The 21,720-nt window shown below is 41.6% G+C and overlaps 1 long non-coding RNA gene across 1 annotated transcript; it reads right to left on the reverse strand.

The window, feature by feature from the left end:
• Positions 1–850: 850 nt before the first annotated feature.
• On the reverse strand, positions 851–15,584 carry LOC140696480 (uncharacterized). Its single transcript, XR_012072896.1, has 3 exons — positions 15,425–15,584; positions 2,959–3,142; positions 851–964 (listed from the first exon to the last, which is right to left on the reverse strand). It is a non-coding gene; the product is annotated as an uncharacterized lncRNA (long non-coding RNA).
• Between the last annotated feature and the right edge of the window lie 6,136 nt (positions 15,585–21,720).

The raw sequence follows: 21,720 nt of genomic DNA on the forward strand, positions 1-21,720 counted from the left end.
GTATCTTTCTGGATACATGAATTACTGGGAGAGCTGCTCGTGAGACTCCCTGGTGGAACTCTGCCGCATGGGGACTGGTAGTGGTACAGACCTCCTCCGGTCACCCAACTCCCTGATGTACAGTCAGGAAGGGAAGGAGATTCAACACCCACACCCCGACGCTGCCAGTCCAGGGGTCTCTCTTCACCTGTTCCCTCCGAGTTGTCTAGAAATGCCTCTGGGACCTACAGATTTTTCCTCCTTCACTTTTCCACAAGAGATCACTGAAAAGTAGCCAAGGCAAGTGGGGGGCTGTTGATAACATCTTCTCATCAGGGTATAAGACAGCGGTGCACTTTCCGTCTTCCTGGGGCTCAAAGCTCAAAGGCCTCCAACTTGTCTCCAAAGTGTCCAGTCCAGCACCTTCTCATTTCTTACCCAGCTTGCCACCAGGCTCTGTCACTGGCTGGCCTGCTTGCAGAAGACGGGCAGAGCCTGGTCACCGAGGAAGGGTGAGGCCCTGAGTAAGTCTTCTGACCTTGATGAGGCCTTGTCCTTCAGCTCTAATATCAGGATAATTATGCCTGCCTTGAAAGAGCACCGTGTGCTACACAGCGGAGGGCATGAGTGCCGTGCAAGGATCACCTTCCATTTCCTTCCTCTGCAGCGTTGCTCGCTCGCATTTATTTTACAATCTACCTGTTTGTTTGGATGTTATTTATTTGTCTGTGGCAGTGAAAGCTGGGCCCCTTTACCTGATGGGTGGGGGTTCCGAAACCATTCCTCTGGACTGCACCCGTCATTAATATTCACCCAGTGCCAGGCAGATGGCTCTGGAGGCCTCTCCTTCCTGGGAGCTTTAATGTGACAGTTATGAAAGCAGCTCAGACCAAGCTCGATTAGCATAATAATGAAGCTTCGGCTGTAGTGTTATCATCCTCAAAGGAAATAGCTGGAGTGGTCACAGAGCCTTTAACAAGTACTGCTGTATGATAAAAAAAAAGACAGGGTGAGAAATGATAGATGGCACATGTGGAATATTGGAGGGGTTAGAGGGGTGGGAACTAGCTGGGGAAGTGGGGAGGGAACTTGTTTACTGCCCTCTGCCTTGTTCCGAAGAGGTGTCACTGCAACAGCAGAACCTCCTTTGGTAGTAGCTCTTTACAAATGCACTGATATGAGCATTTCCAGAAAAATTTAACATTAGTGTCTCTTCTGGCTGTAGAAGAGAAAAAAAAGGCCAGTCCACAACAATAGCCAGCTCTTTCAGATGTTCAGTTACCCCTGAAAACTGGCTGGGTGGGCATTATTAAATTTTACAGATGAATGTCCGTCCGTCCGTCCATCCATCCATCCATCCATCCATCCATCCATCCTTCCATCTATTCATCCATCCAACCATCTTCTGTCTTTTTCCAGAAATGACTTAAGGTGGTTTCCAGATAAAGTATCGAATGTCTCAATGCTGGCAAGAGACAGTAGGCAGATTTGAATGCAGATCTGATTCTCTGTAATCACTTAAAAATCCAAACCAAAGATCGTATGTCCTAACTCTTGTGATTGATTGTCAAGAATCAGGTTCAGCTGGATCCTCGTGGCTGATCACATTTACTGCTTCCCATTTTTCTCAGCTGAGGGATCCTAACTTGAGAATGGCACATGCCTCCAAAGAGCCATTTCAATGGCCATTGCCCAATTTGCACTTCAAGTGTAGTAGCTTCAATCTACACATTTAAACTATTGGCTATTTTGCTGGATTTTTTTAAAAACAGGGATCAGCTGTCTCCTCACTACACAGACATGTAAAACAGCAAAAAAAGCTGTAGCACATGCAGGCTTTCTTCTGCCATGTAAAATCAGGCACTAAGTAGAAGGAATAGTCTGGATAATTCAAGAAAATCTCAAGCCTCTCCCTTTCCTTCCCCAGCACATGCATAGAGGGCAGGGAGAAGGAAAATGTCTATTGAGAACAGGGACCGACTGCAGCTGGTCCATCAGATGAGGCAGTGGCATGTTTCACATTAGGGGAGATGGCTCTTGGTTTAGAAAACTACCCTAATGGTATCTTTGGTGTGAAAAGTGAAGCCTCCCTACCCAGCCTCCCCCAAAGGATGGTTTGGTAAGGAAGTGAGGCAGAGGGAGATCAGAAGTTCTCTGCATAATAAAGGTGAGAGAACTGGAAAGTAAAAGATGGGGAGTGGTGCCAGTTGGTGTGGGAGTGAGATGCTAAGGGAGACTGTTGTCCAGTGAGGGAGACCCTGGGGTGGACATGGCTCAGGAGGTTTACTTTTACGTTGCTTGTGTTTCTGTAATACGGTTCCCTCTGGAATCCCTAACTGTTGTAATAAAAAGTCTGTTTGCAGTATGCAGTGGCTTTAGTGTGGGTGGTACTTTGGAGATTTAACAGGAAAAGGGAGGCACCCCACATTCAGCTGGGCACAGGGCAGAAAGAAGGGAGTGACCACAGAAGGGGAGATGTGACCATTTGAGAGACAACCAGAAACAGGGAATACGAGGGAGGGGTGACCACCTAAGACCCCTGGGAATCAACCCCAAATCTTTAAATTTGTGGGATGGGGCTTAAGTCAGATTTCCTCCCAGATTTAAAGGAAATGGGACCCCAGAGGTTCACCTAGACACAGTATATTTGTTTCCATTTTCTTGAAGGTTTTCTAGAAGTCCGAATGATCAATTCAGCAATTACAGTTGTTGCTTCAGACCTCTGCATCTTTTTGCAGAGTTTGCCATCCAGGATCAATGGCCAGACATATCACATACAGTTCTTTACAGTTTACAAGTGCTTTGCATTATTTTGCTTAATCTTCATAACCACTTTGGGAGGGAAGCTGAAACCCAAGTCACCCTGGGCAGCATTGATTTACTGCCATTAACTTACAGTTTGCGCACATGAACTGACTTAACTAGTATATGCGAGCACAATACTCAACCCAGTGTCTGTATAGGGAAGGGCATACTCACAGTGCAAGGCTCTTGGTTGAAGAAGGTGGGGGGAAAGGGTAGAGTTTGCAGCGAAAGAGCAGTTTTTCTTCCAGTTGCTTTTTAAGGTTTAAGTACAAGCTAAGGAGGAATGGCATCTGCAACCCTGTTGAAGCTATGGCCACATGTGGTCCAGTTTCAAAGTTGTAGTCAGAGACGTAGTAGCCTAGGAAGCAAAGGCAATTTTATAATATCTCTAGTTTTTATAATTTTTAAACATCATGAATTAGATATAAAGTCCACAGTAAAAGTTCTAAAAATTTGCCTTATTTGATTAATTCCCTCACATTCCCTTGATTATCCAGAGAGACTCTCGTCTAAACTTTCTGAAAAAATCACTCCCTGGAGATCTAGCCTTGATGCTGTCTCTGTTCCTTCTGGCCTTTGCTAGTCCTCCTGTCTCCCTGATTCTGCTTCACAAAGACTCCATAGAACAAACTTGGCGATGGCAGAGCCCGCCTCAAAAGGAGAGGAGGGGCAGAAACTGAGGGAATTTGGAATGTGCTTTTTGTAGGAGGGGAAGAGAAAGACTAAGAGTACATAAACATTTCAGGGTTGTAATAAATAAATGTTGGAAGTTAATCCAGCAGTGTGCTTGACTATTGTTTTGTTGTATATTAATTAGGCAATAAATGGTAATGGTTTATGCAAATGATAGTGCTTATTATTTATTTTTAAGGAAGAAACTGTGTTTTTATAGTTGTTCTCTTCCGGCTTTGTGAGTTCTTCGTTGTTTTTAAATAAAAATAATGGCCACGGTGTCAACTCTTTGTCTGACACCAGGGATATAGTTTAGTTCTCATCAGAGGGACCCAAAACCAAACACTACTCACTGACACAGACTTGTCAAAAGACCAATACTTCAATCTGATTCCTCAGAAATATTGATTCAAGTAATTCTTCTACTAATCCTTTATTGCTCAGAGCTGTAGGTTCTTGAGCAAATGTTTTTTTCTTCCCCAAATATCTTAAAGTAATTAAAGCTGATTTGCTTTTAAGATCAACCTTATGGTGACCTACAAATGTGATGTGACTTGGGGGACAAAAAAAGGTCCTTTTGTCCCCTGCATCACTACTTCCAATTTGTTAAAATTCACTGTTTGCTAAAATGGTTTCACTATTCTGAGCATTCCATTTTCTTAGCTCAAGGAGAGAAAACACTTTGTCTTTCGCCCTTCTCCAAGGAAAAACTGATTGGGGAGGTATTTTAGGTGCTCAAAGGGTTTAGAGGGACATTCATGACTGGCTTTCTAGGAACCCCAAATCCAGGCTTTGGGTGGTTCTGAAATATAGGCACGGAAGGCTCCAGCTGCCACACTGGGTTGTGTAGGTGGTCAGATCAAGCTGGTAGACAGGTAAGGGGAGGGAGTTTCAGTGATGTTTCCTATAACTTGCAAGAGAGACTTCTGCCAAGGCATCCCACGTCTGTGGGTGTCCTGCAGGCCTTGGTGACTGCTCATCTCTTTGAAGGAAGGGGTATTATTTATTTACCATGATATTGTGGGGCTTTGAGTCCCATCATTTTCCATCGCCTGAAGACAAAAGAGGACAAACAGCTGAAAGTCTTACCCAGGGCCCAGTCTGGCTGTGATTTTCTTACTTTTTCTTTCTTTTTTTTTTTTAAACGTTAGCTCTTCTCTCTTCTCTGGAGGTAAACCAAGGTTGACTTTTCTCGCCCAACCTCTTCCTCTCCCAAGTTGTTATTTGAAGTCCAAGGGCTTCTAGACAGCTCCTCGCTGCCTTTGGGCTGCGGGGAGGGCGGGCAAGGATCACAAGGGCAAGTGCTCACTGTCATTCTTCCAGACAAGGTGGGGCAGCTTCTCTCCTCCAGAGCCTCAGAGCTGGGGCTGATATGGGGCAGCCACACCAACTGCTTTCTGCCAGAATGGCCCTGATTCTCACCAGAGTGAAACACCTGCACCTTGGTGGGCAGCGAGCAGAGGAGGCAAGAGAGGGGGAAACTGCTGGAGGTCACACAAGTCAATTAATTAACATCATATAGCCAAGGGGAGGAGGCGTTCTTGAACTTGATATGCAAACTTATGCAAAATCATATGTAGATTATCCTGGGTTCAGAATGAAGAGTTCTGGAGGTCTGGCATTTTTCTTAAATAGGAATTCAGTTCTGCTGAATCACATGAAGTAGAAATATTTTGAGTTAAATAGTTAAGTCCGTCCTAATTCACAATTTGGTTAATATAGAAAAATCTCGCTCCATCTACCTGTTCAGCTGTATCACTCTATTTTCCAGAAATTGGATCTTGAGGGCTCCAACTGACCTCTCCCTGTGCTGGACCAGTATATTCAGTGCACCCTGGTCACTATGACATTTCCACCTCTGAGCTTTGGGGACTATTAAATGAGATATTGTATGTGAATCACATAGCACGTTGCACATTGTGAGCTTTGATTATTATCCAAATCTGATGCAAATTTTTGAGGCCCAGCTTGAGTCCTACTCCCCTTCAAGAAAGTTTTCATTTCCACCACAGCTTGAAGTAATCTCTGTGTACTCTTGAGGTATTTATTAGCTGTGCAATTCATATGGAAATTAAAAATGCATCATTTCATGGCTTGTCCTTTGTTGTTGTTGTCTTGTTAATTAGTGTTTGTTGTTATTTAATTAACTCTTCACATCTTTATTTCTTATTTGTCCCAACTTGACTTTACAGTCTTTGAGGAGGGAAACTGTGTCTTATGTTTTACAGCCTCCCACGATGTCCAGAACAGGGCTTCACAACAAGTACAGATCATATTCCTCTGCATAGATTAAGAACCAGGAACACAACACATCATTAAACACTCCGAAATGGTCACCTAGACCATGGAATCTGTTTCTTCCCACAAGGAGCTTATACTCTAGCAAGAGACCCCTGCATTGAGCTCATACTCATGTTTTCTATCTTGCAAACTCTATTTTAATGAGAAACAATAAAGTCCAACGTTAGTCCACAGATTTCAGCAGAAGTTGATAGCGGTAGGCACAAAGGTCTTGGAAAAACAGATGAGGAAAGTGGAAAGTCTCCTTCATTAGGTCTTGCTTGTTGAAAAGAGTGGCTTCAGGAAGAGGACTTAACACACTTGACAGCTCTTCACCTGATCTTCACCTTGATCTTCACCTTGAGAGAACCGCTGTTCACCTCTTCACCACTTCACCTCGACTTCACCCACTGAAGCCGCAGTCTTAACTCTGGGTCCCCAGGTTTCAGGGTTGGAGGACTGTCCTTGCAGAATTCCTACCTTTCCCTGGACTAGACTGGATGATTTTAGGTATAAAGATCAGGAATTCATTTGTCCAGTAAAGCACCTTGCTGTGCTGCTTAGAGCTCTGGAGAAATCTTGAGGGAGCAGATGAGGAGGTTTATGTGTTTTAAAACACAGAAGTACACCCAAATTTTCTCTCTAATCACCCTACGATAAACAGGGTTATCTTGTGGTTAAAGTGATACACTCTACATTTGGGGTCATGTTTATTGGACAAGGCCTCTTATTTTCCATACGAGTTCCAGTGTGAGAGCAGAAAATGTGAACATTATGAGTTTCGTGTTTCTCCCAGGGTCATTGTAAGGATGAACAAAGTCTGCCAGAACCTCGATTTTATATCCTTGGTAAAAAAACCCGCTAAATACAGAAACAGGTTCGGAAAACTGGGGTTTTCCTTTTGAATGGCATTATTAATACTAAGTACTCCATGTACATTTGTTATATTTACATATAAATACGTGTTTGTCTGAGGATCTGAGTGTTCACAAGAGTTGAGACCGAAAAACAGAGGCATGATGATAAACCTGGTGCCTTCTGTACCTTGTCCTTGAATGGACTGCATCCTTTCCTCTCCTCCTGGGTGGGCAGTTGGCACCAACTCTCAGGCTACTGCCCCATGGCTTCATTTTCTTTCTTTTCTCTCTCCTTCTTCTGCTTTTTTTTTTTTTGCCTTATTTTACTCTTTCTCAAGTCTTTGCCTCTTTTTTCCATTTCATCTTTCTGCCTCCACCTCTCCCAACCCTCCACTTAATTTTACACTTTTTCCTTCCTTGACCTTGACCCCCCCCCAGTAAAACACCATTACGTTATGCATTAAATAAGTGATACCTGCCAGGCTCCTTATTACTAAAACGTACTCACCAGTATAAAAATAAACAAATTTCAAATAGAATAGAGTTTTTGTAAAAGGGAAAATAAAGTGAAAACAGTCATGACATCTAGAAACAAACTGCACATATTTTTCTCCTCCAGTGGAATTATGGAAAGGAGTGGGTTTTTGTTTTTTTTTTTTTGCAATTAAAGCTGTGCAGTGGGTGGTGCCCAGCTTTCATAGTGGGGCAGGTGGGAGGGAACTGATTTAGTTTTTCTTCGTTTTCTGATGGCTGAACTCAGGGAAGAGCTGGGAAGGAGGAGATGTGGGTCTGGGGCTAGGAGGAGACCCCAAAGATCCACAGGGTCTTTTTCCTGCTGTGAAAGGAATTGTTCAGTTTTTCTAATTAATTTGTGGGGAATGTGGTCTAAAACAGTCCAGTCTGTTGTTGCCAGAAGTGGAAGGCTCACAGCATAGATGGTCATCCCAGCTTTCCCCCACAACTCTATAAGGAAGGTGATACAGGTTTTCTTGCTGTTAGAAAGTAGAGCATTCCTGCGAAACCTTTCCTAAGGAGAAATGATGTAAAGTGAAGAAGTAATTACCTTAGGACGCATCTTGCTAATAGATGCACAGAATATCAAGATAGGGCACGGATGCTCACAGACAATTCAAAGCTCTGGTGGCTTGTTGCTGAGATGCTGAGTCTAGTACCTGTTCCTGGGGAAGGAGCTTGGCGGTGCCACTCTCACTGCTTAAGGTGCGTGCTGCCTCTGTAAGGGCTGCTGCAAAACAAACGCTGAACGCCGTTTTCTCTTTTTGCCTTTATTAGTAAAAGCGAAAATCCTCGTCGGATTTCTTTCTGTTACCAAAAACAGGTACTAACGTAGGTCTTGTGTAAAAGCAAAGGGGTGTAAAATGAACTTTCAAAAAGTGGGACTTCCTGTGTTGTTATTAATCTTTTTATAGGGGAGGACTGCTCAGAGAGGGTTAGGTGAATTGCTAAGATCACTTGATTAGAAAGTGGTGGGGATGGGAATTGAACCTGGGCGGTCTGACTTGAGAGCCCCTTCCTAACCTGTTTAAAACATACTGCCTCTGAACACTATAATTGACAATGTTTATTTGTATTTATTTCACTTGCTTTTTTTTACATTTTCCTTTTCCCTTTTATCAATACCAGTGTTGCTTGTCCTATCCATGTTATCTCAATTATGTGTATCCTTCAGGACTAAATTGATGCCAGGCCAGATTTTTAGTCATTAGACTTCTCTTGTTTTCTTTTTTCTTTTTTAGCCCTTTCTCCCTTCCTTCCTTATTTCTTTCTTTTTTTTTTTTTTTGGAGAGGTGGCATACTTTTATTTATTTATTTTTATTTTATTTTTTTAACATTTTTTATTGATTTATAATCATTTTACAATGTTGTGTCAAATTCCAGTGTTCAGCACAATTTTTCAGTCATTCATGGACATATACACACTCATTGTCACATTTTTTTCTCTGTGATTTATCATAACATTTTGTGTATATTTCCCTGTGCTATACAGTGTAATCTTGTTTATCTATTCTACAATTTTGAAATCCCAGTCTATCCCTTCCCACCCTCTACCCCCCTGGTAACCACAAGTTTGTATTCTCTGTCCATGAGTCTATTTCTGTCCTGTATTTATGCTTTGTTTTTGTTTGTTTGTTTGTTTTTGTTTTTTGTTTTTTTAGATTCCACATATGAGCGATCTCATATGGTATTTTTCTTTCTCTTTCTGGCTTACTTCATTTAGAATGACATTCTCCAGGAGCATCCATGTTGCTGCAAATGGCATTATGTTGTCGGTTTTTATGGCTGAGTAGTATTCCATTGTATAAATATACCACCTCTTCTTTATCCAGTCACCTGTTGATGGACATTTAGGCTGTTTCCAAGTTTTGGCTATTGTAAATAGTGCTGCTATGAACATTGGAGTGCAGGTGTCATCCTGAAGTAGATTTCCTTCTGGGTACAGCCCAGGAGTGGGATTCCTGGGTCATATGGTAAGTCTATTCCTAGTCTTTTGAGGAATCTCCATACTGTTTTCCATAGTGGCTGCACCAAACTGCATTCCCACCAGCAGTGTAGGAGGGTTCCCCTTTCTCCACAGCCTCTCCAGCATTTGTCATTTTTGGATTTTTGAATGACGGTCATTCTGACTGGTGTGAGGTGATACCTCATTGTAGTTTTGATTTGCATTTCTCTGATAATTAGTGATATTGAACATTTTTTCATGTGCTTTTTGACCATTTGTATGTCTTCCTTGGAGAATTGCTTGTTTAAGTCTTCTGCCCATTTTTGGATTGGGTTGTTTATTTTTTTCTTATTGAGTCATATGAGCTGCTTATATATTTTGGAGATCAAGCCTTTGTCGGTTTCACTTGCAAAAATTTTCTCCCATTCCGCAGGTTTTCTTCTTGTTTTATTTCTGGTTTCCTTTGCTCTGCAGAAGCTTGTAAGTTTCATTGGGTCCCATTTGTTTATTCTTGCTTTTATTTCTTCTAGGAGAAAATTTTTGAAATGTATGTCAGATAATGTTTTGCCTATGTTTTCCTCTAGGAGGTTTATTGTATCTTGTCTTATGTTTAAGTCTTTAATCCATTTTGAGTTGATTTTTGTATATGGTGTAAGGGTGTGTTCTAGCTTCATTGTTTTACATGCTGCTGTCCAGTTTTCCCAACACCATTTGCTGAAGAGACTGTCTTTATTCCATTGTATATTCTTGCCTCCTTTGTCGAAGATGAGTTGACCAAAAGTTTGTGGGTTCATTTCTGGGCTCTCTATTCTGTTCCATTGGTCTATATGTCTGTTTTGGTACCAATACCATGCTGTCTTGATGACTGTAGCTCTATAGTATTGTCTGAAGTCTGGGAGAGTTATTCCTCCAGCCTCTTTCTTTCTCTTCAGTAATGCTTTAGCAATTCTAGGTCTTTGATGGTTCCATATAAATTTTATTATGATTTGTTCTAGTTCTGTGAAATATGTCCTGGGTAATTGGATAGGGATTGCATTAAATCTGTAGATTGCCTTGGGCAGTGTGACCATTTTAACAATATTGATTCTTCCAATCCAAGAGCATGGAATATCTTTCCATTTTTTAAAGTCTTCTTTAATTTCCTTCATCAATGGTTTATAGTTTTCTGTGTATAATTCTTTCACCTCCTTGGTTAGATTTATTCCCAGATATTTTATTACTTTGGGTGCTATTTTAAAGGGGATTGTTTCTTTACTTTCTTTTTCTGTTGATTTATCGTTAGTGTAAAGAAATGCAACTGATTTTTGAACATTAATTTTGTAACCTGCTACCTTGCTGAATTCTTCAATCAGCTCTAGTAGCTTTTGTGTGGACCTTTTAGGGTTTTCTATATATAGTAACATGTCGTCAGCATATAATGACACTTTTACCTCTTCTTTTCCAATTTGGATCCCTTTTATTTCTTTCTCTTGCCTGATTGCTGTGGCTAGGACTTCCAGGACTATGTTGAATAGGAGTGGTGATAGTGGGCATCCTTGTCTTGTCCCAGATTTTAGTGGGAAGTTTTTGAGTTTTTCACCGTTGAGAACTATGCTGGCTGTAGGTTTGTCATATATAGCTTTTATTATGTTGAGATATGTTCCCTCTATACCCACTTTAGCGAGAGTTTTTATCATAAATGGGTGTTGAATTTTATCAAATGCTTTTTCTGCATCGATTGAGATGATCATGTGGTTTTTGTCCTTCCTCTTGTTGATGTGATGTATTACATTGATTGATTTGCATATGTTGAACCAGCCTTGTGTCCCTGGGATGAACCCCACTTGGTCATGATGTATAATCTTTTTTATGTGTTGTTGGATTCTATTTGCTAAAATTTTGGTGAGGATTTTGGCGTCTATGTTCATCAGTGATATTGGCCTATAATTCTCTTTTTTTGTAGTGTCTTTGCCTGGTTTTGGTATCAGGGTGATGGTGGCTTCATAGAATGAGTTTGGGAGTATTCCCTCCTTTTCAATCTTCTGGAAGAGTTTGAGAAGGACTGGTATGAGTTCTTCTTTGTATGCTTGGTAGAATTCCCCGGTGAAGCCATCCGGTCCTGGACTTTTATTTGTAGGGAGGTTTTTAATTGCTATTTCTATTTCCTTTCTAGTGATCGGATTGTTCAAGTGTTCAGTTTCTTCTTGATTCAGTTTTGGTGGACAGTATGTTTCCAGAAACTTGTCCATCTCCTCTAGGTTATCCAGTTTGGTTCCATATAGTTTTTCATAATATTCTCGTATGATATTCTGTATTTCTATTTTGTTTGTTGTAATTTCTCCATTTTCCTTTCTTATTTTGCTAATTTGTGCTCTCTCTTTTTTCTTCTTTGTGAGTTTGGCCAGAGGTTTGTCGATTTTATTTACTTTTTCAAAAAACCAGCTTTTGGTTTGGTTGATTTTTTCTATGGTCTTGTTAATCTCTATTGTATTTAATTCCTCTCTGATCTTTATTATTTCCTTCCTTCTGCTGCTTTTTGGGGCTTTTTGTTCTTCTTTTTCTAATTGATTCAGGTGGTGGGTTAACTTGTTTATTTGAGATTGTTCTTCTTTTTTGAGGAAGGCCTGTATCGCTATAAACTTCCCTCTTAGCACTGCCTTTGCTGTGTCCCATAGGTTTTGAGTGGTTGTGCTTTCATTATCATTTGTCTCAAGGTATTTTTTAATTTCAGCTTTGATTTCCTCATTGATCCATTGTTTTTTCAATAACATATTGTTTAATCTCCATGCTTTCCTTTTTTTCTCCTTTGTTTCTCTGTTGTTGATTTCCAGTTTCATGGCATTGTGGTCAGTAAAGATGCTTGAGATAATTTCTATCTTCTTAAATTTGTTGAGGTTTCTTTTGTGTCCAAGTACATGATCGATCCTGGAAAATGTTCCATGTGCACTTGAAACGAATGTATATTCTATTTTTTGGGGGTGTAATGCTCTGAAAATATCCACCACATCTAGTTTTTCTATTGTAGTATTTAATTTCTCTGTTGCCTTGTTTATTTTCTGTCTGGAAGATCTGTCTAGTGATGTTAATGCAGTGTTAAAATCTCCAACTATGATTGTATTGCCATCAATATCCCCCTTTATCTCTGTTAGTAATTCTTGTATGTACTTAGGTGCTCCTATATTGGGTGCATATATATTAACGAGTGTAATATCTTCATCTTGTATCACTCCTTTAATCATTATAAAATGTCCTTCTTTATCTTTCTTTATGGCCTTTGTTTTAAAGTCTATTTTGTCTGAAATCAGTACTGCAACACCTGCTTTTTTGGCTTTTCCATTTGCATGGAATATCCTTTTCCATCCTTTCACTCTCAATCTATATGTGTCCTTCTCCCTAAAGTGGGTCTCTTGTATGCAGCATATTGAAGGTTCTTGCTTTATTATCCAGTCTGCCACTCTATGTCTTTTGACTGGAGCATTTAGTCCATTAACATTTACAGTAATTAATGATAGATGTGTGTTTATTGCCATTTTGAACTTATCTTTGCAGTTGAATTGGTATATCCTCTTTGTTCCTTTCTTCTTCCTTTTGTGGTTTGGTAATTTTCCTTTGTATTATCATGGATTTTGTTTAATTTTTGTGACTCCCTTGTAAATTTTTGACTTGTGGTTACCCTTTTTTGTAAATCTATTAACCTATACCCGTTTTTATTAAACTGATAATAACATGATCTCAAACCCATCCTACTGTAAAAAAATTTAAAAAAGAAAGAAAAAAAAATTCTGTATTTCCCTGCCTCCCTCTCCCACTCTCAGTGATTTGTATGTCTTCTTTTATAATTTCGTGTTTTCTTTATTTGTAATTCATGAGTTACCACCTTTCCAGTTGTGAGTTTCTCATTTTTGTAGCATCCTGCTGCTTTTCTATTTCAATATTTCTTTTAGCATGGGTTTAGTGTTGCTAAACTCCTGCAGCTTTTTTTTTGTCTGTGAAACTCTTTATTTCTCCTTCTATCCTAAAGGATAGCCTTGCTGGATAAAGTATCCTAGGCTGCATCTTTTTTTCATTCAGGGCTTTGAATATATCTTGCCACTCCCTTCTGGCCTGTAGTGTTTGTGTAGAGAAATCAGCTGAGAGCCTTATGGGGGTTCCCTTGTAATTCACTCTTTGCTTTTCTCTTGCTGCCTTTAGAATCATTTCTTTATCCTTGACTCTGGCCATCTTGATTATGATATGTCTTGGTGTAGGTCTATTTGGGTTCTTCCTGTTTGGGACCCTCTGAGCTTCCTGTACTTGGATATCTGATTCCTTCTTTAAGTTTGGGAAGTTTTCAGTCATGATTTCTTCAAAAACCTTTTCAATCCCCTTTGATCCTTCTTCCCCTTCTGGGACCCCTATTATGCGAAGATTGGGACGCTTTATATTATCCCATAGGTCCCTTATGCTATTATCATTATTTTTTATTTGCTTATCTTGTAGTTCTTCTGAATGGGTGCTTTCTATTGCCCTGTCTTCTAGATCACTAATTCGTTCCTCTGCATTAACTAGTCGGCTTTGCACAGCTGTTAGATCATTCCTCATCTCTGTCATTGAGTTTTCCCATTTTGCTTGGCTCTTCTTTATAGCTTCAATTTCATTTTTGACATATTTTATTTCTCTAAGTACTATCTCTTTTAATTCCTTCAGCAATTTGATCACTCCTTTTTTGAAATCTTGATCTAGTAGGCTATCGATGTCTATTTCATTGATTTTTCTTTCAGGGGATTCCTCTTGTTCTTTTAATTGGGAAAGGTTTCTCTGCTTCTTCATCTTGCTCATACCTCTCTGGCACTGTGGTTTATGGAGTATCAGTTGTCTATTTTGGATCTTAAGGATTTTATCTATCTAATGCCTATTTAGGAATAGAACTTAGGAAAAAAAAAGAAAAAGAGAGAGAGAAAGATTTTTAAAAAAAGGGAGAAAGAGGGTTTGAAAACAGTGTATAATGAATAATAGAAGAGCAGGTTGAAGCAGAGTATTAATCGGGTGGAGACGTCCTTTTAAAACCTTTAAAAAAAAGAAAAAAAAAAGGGGGTGGGGAGATGAATATATGTGTTTGAAGCCTGTGTCTAATCAATAACAGGCCAGCAAAACCCAAGAGAAATAGAAATGAATTAAGAAGTAAAAATTAAGAGAGTAATTGAAAATAGAACAGGTAAAAACAGATTTAAACAAAAACAAACAAACAAAAGTGGTTGTCGGTGTTCTCCTGGCGTCTGTGTGCTTTTAATGTGAAGTCCTTTTGTCTTCGTCCTGTTTTGGAAGCTCAGCTTGTTTTCATAGGCCCTCCGTTGGCGCCCTCTTCTGTGCTGCTCCCAGCACCTGTCGGCAAGCTGACCGCGCCTCCTCCTAACACGGGGTCAGATGCAGCTCTCCTCTGCTGTGGGCGGGCAGGTTACTGCCCCTCCGGATGCTGCAGTCAGATGTTGCAGACTGGCCAGGCAGGAGGGCGGGTCGTGCCCCCTCCCAGCACCTCAGTCAGGGGCTGTGTTCCTGCCCCACCGGCGGGGGGCCGCTCTCCCGCTACCTGCGCTGCCGGTAGCTCCGCTGCTCTGTGCAGCTGTGCGCTCCGCCCTGGTCGGTGCTCCGCCCTGGTCGGTGCTCCGCCCTGGTCGGTGCTCCGCCCTGGTCGGTGCTCCGCCCTGGTCGGTGCTCCGCCCTGGTCGCCCTCCGCGGGCAGCCTCGTCCCTGCTGCGAGCCAAGACCCAGCTCCCTGTCCGTCTCCGTGGAGCAAGCTCTCTGAGGGACCAGGATGGAAGGGTCCTATCTGCCCCAGGCTGCAGGCCCGTCCCAGTCTGGGCCCTGAGGCTGCCAAGCCCTTCCGTGCGGATGCAGGTTTCGCCCCTGCCCCCGCCTGGGTGCCAAGCGCCGGAGAATATGGCGGCTGTGCCTGGGCCCCGCCTCTCTTCCCCTGAAAAGTTTCCGCGGGTTTTCAGAGATGGGGGTATGCACCCTTCCCCGAGAGCACATCAACCTTGCTGTTTTATGGAGGGCCCAGGTTGTTCTGTCCTGTACACCCACAGCCACGGCGCCCAGCCCCTCGCAGTCCCCCGGAGCTGCCTCCGTGCAGCCGCCCCCGTCCTCCGCCTGGCTTGTGCAGCCTGGCCCTGCCCACCGTTGCCGGCCTGCGTCTCAGGCTGGGTGTCGTGGGGACGCTCTGTGCCCGTTTAACTTAATTCTGTCAGACAAGGGCTGCTCTGTACAGATCCGAGCCTCGGAGGCTCCCTCTCCGTCCTGCTGGCCTCTCAGTTGGAGAGGGAAGACCCAGCGAGGGAGCGCCAGTCCTCCTTTGCCGCTCCCTCCCCGCGGGACCCTTCCCGTGCTGCTTTGCCTTTTGTTCTTTCTTTTTTCCTACCAGATTTTTGGCGTCTTTATCTTTTGAAGAGGGCGATGATCTGTCGGAGTTCCGCAGGTGCTCTGGTTGGCTGAGTGGGTCTGTAGATGTGGGTCTGTAGATGTGGGTCTTGGTGTATTTGTGGGAGAGGGTGACTTACAAGCGTCTTTCTACTCCGCCATCTTGCCTCTTCTTCCTTCCTTATTTCTTTCCTTCCAATAGTTGTTTCAATTCTGGAGGTATAGGTCAGCTGTCTCTTGGTTTCAGGATTAGCTTTATCTAAAATAGTAAAAAACCAAACCATTGTTTCAAGCCTTCATCCCAGGTCCTGCTGGAAGTCCGAAGCTCTACCCGGGATTTTTTTTTTTTTTTCAAACTCCTTAAGGGCTTATGTTCTTGTGGTTGCCTCTCACTCTGATTTCTGGTTCCAGCTGAAATTCTTGCTCGCAGGCATGTCTTGTTTCCCGAATCTCTTTCTTCTCCTGCTCTATATCATCTTGAACATAGCATGAAGCCCCTATTCCTAGTCACACGGTTCCTCCCACCCAAGGATCTTGTCCACAGCAGATATTACCAAAGGTCTGGGATCACATTGCAGGACTAGATGTTTTATTGAATGTTGCACACCCCCATCCTCAAATTTCTTGGCTTTTTCCATCATGGAGATTTCTTTCTAACCTTCCTTCTTAGGTCCGCAGGCTCTCTCATTCAGTACCCTCCCCCCCATAACTTATTTCTCCTTTCATGTTCCCCAGGCCTCTTCCTTCAGTTACCAGTAAGCAGCCACTGATAACCCCCCCCCCCATATCTATTACTTACCTAGCCAAGACAGTTTATCTTCTCTTTGTCTAAATCTTTCCGGGGGTCTCATCTTCCATAATCAAATATTTTAGTATTTTTTTTGAACCAAAAGAAAAGTTTTCTAAGAGGAATGCTGTCTTCCTCTTCAGTTTACTGGCTCAAAATGCACTCTGCTTATAAAATAACTCTTTTCTTTCCTGTTACATCATCTGTATAAGACCCATATTCATGCTGTATCTTTATTTTATTTTCTGTTGCCCACTGGAAATCAGGTGACGTGATGGTATAAACATATTTTTACTCAGTTTATATTTAACCTTTATTTGTGCCTTACTGTGTTTTTCTATGAAAAATCCAATGAACTCTTCTACTTTTAACAAGAGAAGTATACACAATCACTTTTCTCTTAATATTAGGCTGAAATCTGCACCAATCATCTGAAAGATAACTCCAAGATGAAACTATGAATGGAAATAATCAGGTTTCATAGCCCTTTTTATTCATTTGCAGCTCTATATTATGCTCCCTCAAGCGTGGAAGAAATTGCAGGGGGAAATAAAACAGTGTTATCTGATTATGAGCCCATGTGGGGTCCAGGATGTGGGGTACGACATCTCTTTACTTTCGCCATCAGTTGAGTTTTCAGTTCATGTGGGTTTCTCTTGGATGAGCGTCTGAGTGTCTCCTCTGTCTGGTCTCCATGCCATTCCTCCCTGTCTCCCTCATGCCCACCCCTAAGTTCTCTCCCACCGCAGGGTCTTGGTGTTATCCTGGTTTACCAGGCAAGGTTAAGGTCTTTGGGATGTTGTTTCTGGTTCCATCCTGGCTGTGTCTCCCTAGAGTCTACTGGACTGAGGAAGAGAAAGAACCAAGTCAGTGAAAGGGAAGAAAACCTCCTCCCTCCAGTCATGCGTCCGTTCGTGAAACATGAGGGTTTCTAGCTGGACTGCAATGGGCCCAGGGAAGAGGTGGTAGAAAAGCCCAAATCTGGCTCTCTGAGGGCTTTGTCACAGGCGGAGCTCAGAGTCTGGCATGTATTGAGAACATTTATTTTGAAGCCATGTGGAGTATCCATCCTGGGCGTTTGTTGGTGTCTGCACTCATCCAACTCTCCAATTTTTATAACATCCTAATAAATTTCCTCTCTCCGCTGGTAATTACTATGTGGGGTCCTAATTTTGCTCGGTGTCCAGACTGGCTTCTCCTCCCAGTGGTGTCTTTTTTTGTCGTAATTGGGTGATGCCACACAACCCACTACGGTTGCCAGATTTCATTATGACTTGGCATTTTCTGTATTAATTTCCCCACTTTGGGGCTGTTTCGAAGCAAGTGAGGCCAATTTCCTTTTCAATAGCACAAATCTGGAGGCCCAATTTGAGCTGAGAGCTAAGTGGGTGCATTTGTACGGCTCTGATTGACTGACAGTGAGCTTTTTGTTTGATTTGATTTTTTTTTTTAAATGAGAGCTTGATCCTGAGAGGCAGCTGGCATTCACTGGAAGCCAAAGGACCCATCTTTGGAAAGCCAAAGAATACATTGGGGTGACTGGTTTTATCTAGAATTATTTTTTGTTGGGGAGTGAGACCATAAGCCCGTAGTTCGGAGTTGGTACTATTTCTCTAGGTGACCCAGGGGACTTCACAGCCTGGTCATTGGAGGAATTTGGAATCAGAAGGATGTTGGGGGTGGGATATGAACAGATTTCCCTGATAAAATACAAGAGGCCCAGTTAAATCTGAATTCCAAATAAACAACAAATAGTTTCTAGTACAAGTATGTCCTTTGCAATTTCTGGGAAATATTTCATTTATTTGAAATTCAGATTTAGCTGGGCATCTTGTATTTTTATCTGTTAAATCTGTCAACCCTAGATATCTATGAGAAGGTAGGTGTAGTTGTGGTTACTGTAAAAAAACAAGAAGGTGAAGGATTCAAAGCCAAAGACGAGGGGGAAAGAAGGATAAAATGGATTATTTGAAAAAGGAGCACACCAATGGAAAACTCGTTTAATTGGCATGAAAATAAAAATAAAAACCATATCTCATTGGAACCAAATTTGCTATTTTAGGCTCCCTAGCAAAGGAAAACAGGGAGAGTTCGTTTTTCAAACATTTATACCCCCCATTAGACATTGGTGGTAGTATGAATTAAAAGCAGGTTGAGCGTTTCTGATTTGGCAGCATGTAGACCAATGGTTCTCAAACAATAGCAAACTTCAGACTCACCTGGAGGGCTTTGTAAAAAATAAATTACTGGACGTCACCCTGAGTTTCTGACTAGGTGGGGTGGGGTCTGAAAATGTGCATTTCTAACAAGTTTCCAGATGCTGATGCTACTGGTCTGGGGACCACACTTTGGGAATCAAGAGCATAAACCTGAGCTCTTCCGAATGGTGGCCACTGGTGCCTGAACTGTGGCTTGTCTGAACTGAGATGTGTTTTGTGTGTAAATGCACACTAGATTTTCAAGACATAGTATGAATAAAGAATGTCTAATACCTCATTAGTAATTCTAAAATATTGATTGCAAAAATCCATGTGATATCACTTATATGTAGAATCTAATGACACAGATTAACTTACTTACAAAACAAAGACTCACAGACATAGAAAGCAAACTTATGGTTGCCAAAGGAGAAAGGGAGGGTGGATGGGATAAAATAGGAGTTGGGGATTTGCAGATACTAACTACTATATATAAAATAGATAAACAACAAAGTCTTACTGTATAGCACAGGGAACTATATTCAATATCTTATAATAGCCTATAATGAAAAAGGATAGGAAAAGGAATATATATGTGTATATATAACTGAAACACTACGCTGTACACCAGAAGCTGACACAACATTGTAAATCAACTATACTTTGTGGGGAGGGTATAGCTCAAGTGGTAGAGTGCGTACTTAGCATGCACAAGGTCCTGGGTTCAATCCCTAGCACCTTCTCTAAAAATAAATAAATCAACCTAATTATCCACAAGCCCCCCCCCCCATAAAATAATTAAAAAAAAACTATACTTCCATTAAAAAAATAAAAAAAAGTCAGAATGAAAAAAAAAATATTGATCATATGTCAAAATGATAGTATTTTGCATATATTGGACTAAATAAAATTATTACCAAAATTAATTTTACCTCTTTCCCCCTGTTTTTACACTGTGGCTACTAAAAAGTGTGAAATTACATCTGGACTTATGTTTGTGGCTTGTATTATATTTCTGTTGGATGGTGCTGTTTTAGACCATAGCTTGGGTCTGAATGTGGGCATCCACGAATTAGTGAGAGGTTGACTTTTGTGATCTGTTCTTGAGTATAGTGTCCTTTCAAAGATTCACTAAATCCTGTCACTTGGGTGTAACTTTCATTCCAGTGTCCTGGTGCTTGATGCAGTTAGAATTTGGGGTGTGCCCTTGTGGTAGTAGGGCGGTCTGTGAAAAGCAAGGACTTCCACTGGGGAGGTATAAGAAGTGATCAGGCTGTCATTCCTGCTCAGGAGGCCTTCTGCTTTATCTGTAAAGGGGAGACACAATCAGAAAGGTGACTGCTTCTGTTCCTACAGTTGTCTCCTTGCCCCATATTGGCTATTGGCTGGATTGGAAAGAGAACTGAGCATGATGAAATCTATAAACAACCATAGAATGCACAGATCCTAAGAGACCCCCCCATTTCCCCCCTGTTTTCTCTGCAATCAAAACTCAGCAAGAAGCCTGGACCCAGGTCTGGGTTCTGCAGCTAATAAGGACATGTAGAACTTGGACAAGGTTAGAAAGAATGCCCCAGAGAAAGCTAAAGCATCAGAAAATTGAATTTCTGACAAAAAATCCAACCTAATGTGGACTGTTTCCTCCAGAGAAGAAAAGCCTTCAAGTATGCAAAAGGTTACTCTACAGAAGGTTGGATAATTGCTGTATCTCCGCTAAGAATAAAACTGGTGCAAAAACATTTAAACCTCTTCATGGGGGACTTGATTTTCAGGGAAAGAAGAATTTCTTGACACTGAACACAGTTTATTATTGGAAGAGTTTCTGTTAATGTCTGCCTAGCCCTTCCGCTCAAAATTCTTCCCTAGACTGCAGTGATATCCCTTGGCCATCTTCCTTCCTTAGTTTGGGGATTAGGCATTATGTTCTGAGATGTGGCAGAGGGCTTCATGTCATTTTGGTGAGGAAAAAAAAGAGGCCAGAAGACATATCTGTGGTGCCAGGCCTTAGTCTTTGCTCAGTTCCTAATCCCCAACCTACATAATCTTCCCTCTTGTGGCTGATTTTAGTTGCTTAGGTTTTTAGTTGAAAACCTTAAGTCAGTTTGAGCAGAAGAGGACTTTCTTAAAAGATCTTAAGAAAGGGTGAGCCAGAGCCAGCTCATACTGGTTCTTAGGGGCTAGTTAAATTTTCAGGAACTTTGTGAGCTGGTCGTTGTCACGTTGATAGCTGGAAATCAGACATGGTTGGAGGATTTACACCATGCGAGTTAGCAAACAGTACAATTCAGAGCCCCTGGGGAACCAGTTGTCAAATAGTTACCAGCATCTGCAACACAACTGTGTTGAGCTTTCTGTGCTCATGTCTCATCCTCTTGGACCACTTTTGGTCCCAGCTAGGGCTGTAGTGGTTGGTTCCACTGCACCCAGATTGCATCCCACCTCAAGTCTCTGTTTCCATCCTCCTTTTTGATTCAGGGCTTCTTCTGAAGCACACAGTTTAACCAGCTCTTACATAGGACAGCCCAGGAGCATGGGGGAGGCAGTGCTTCCAGGTGCAAACCTCAATGAATGGGGGCTGGAAGCCAGAGGATGGATGCCTCAGACACCCATACTTTGGAGAGAGAGCTAATTTTGCATTGTATTATGCACAATTCCTCAGTGTATTCCCCGGTAGGATGGAGCCCCAGTTATTTACACTTACTAACTTTTCCTCCTTTTCTGTCTTATTCTCCTCTTTCCTTCACTCTTGATTCCTGAGATCATCTCCCAACGAACTGCTTGCACCCAAATTGTTGTCAAAGGCTCTGCTTCTGAGGGAACTCAGATAGCTCAGAGAGTCTTAGGAGGGTCAGGAGACCTGGCTGGAAGGCCACATAGCCAGAAATGATATTCAAAGTCATCCACAGACCTGGTTCATTGCCAATACCACTTTGCCACTGCCCCTTGGAAACCAGACATAGTTGTCTCTGCTCTACAGAAGGCTTCTTCAAGCCACTAACTTCTTTTTTTAATTGAAGTATAGCCAGTTTACAATGTTGTGTTAATTTCTGATGTTCATCATAGTGATTCAGTTATCTATATATATAATATATATATAATACATATAATATATAATAATACATATATATTCTTTTTCATTATAGGCTATTGCAAATTATTGAATATAGTTCCCTGTGCTATATATAGGACCTCTTGTTTATCTGTTTTACATATAGTAGTTAGTATCTGCAAATCCTGAGCTCCCAGTTTATCCCTCCATCCCCTATCCCTTTCCTCCCAGTAAACATAAGTTTGTTTTCTATGTCTGTGTGT

The sequence above is a fragment of the Vicugna pacos genome, chromosome 5, assembly GCF_048564905.1.
Source record: "Vicugna pacos chromosome 5, VicPac4, whole genome shotgun sequence".
Classification (NCBI taxonomy): domain Eukaryota; kingdom Metazoa; phylum Chordata; class Mammalia; order Artiodactyla; family Camelidae; genus Vicugna; species Vicugna pacos.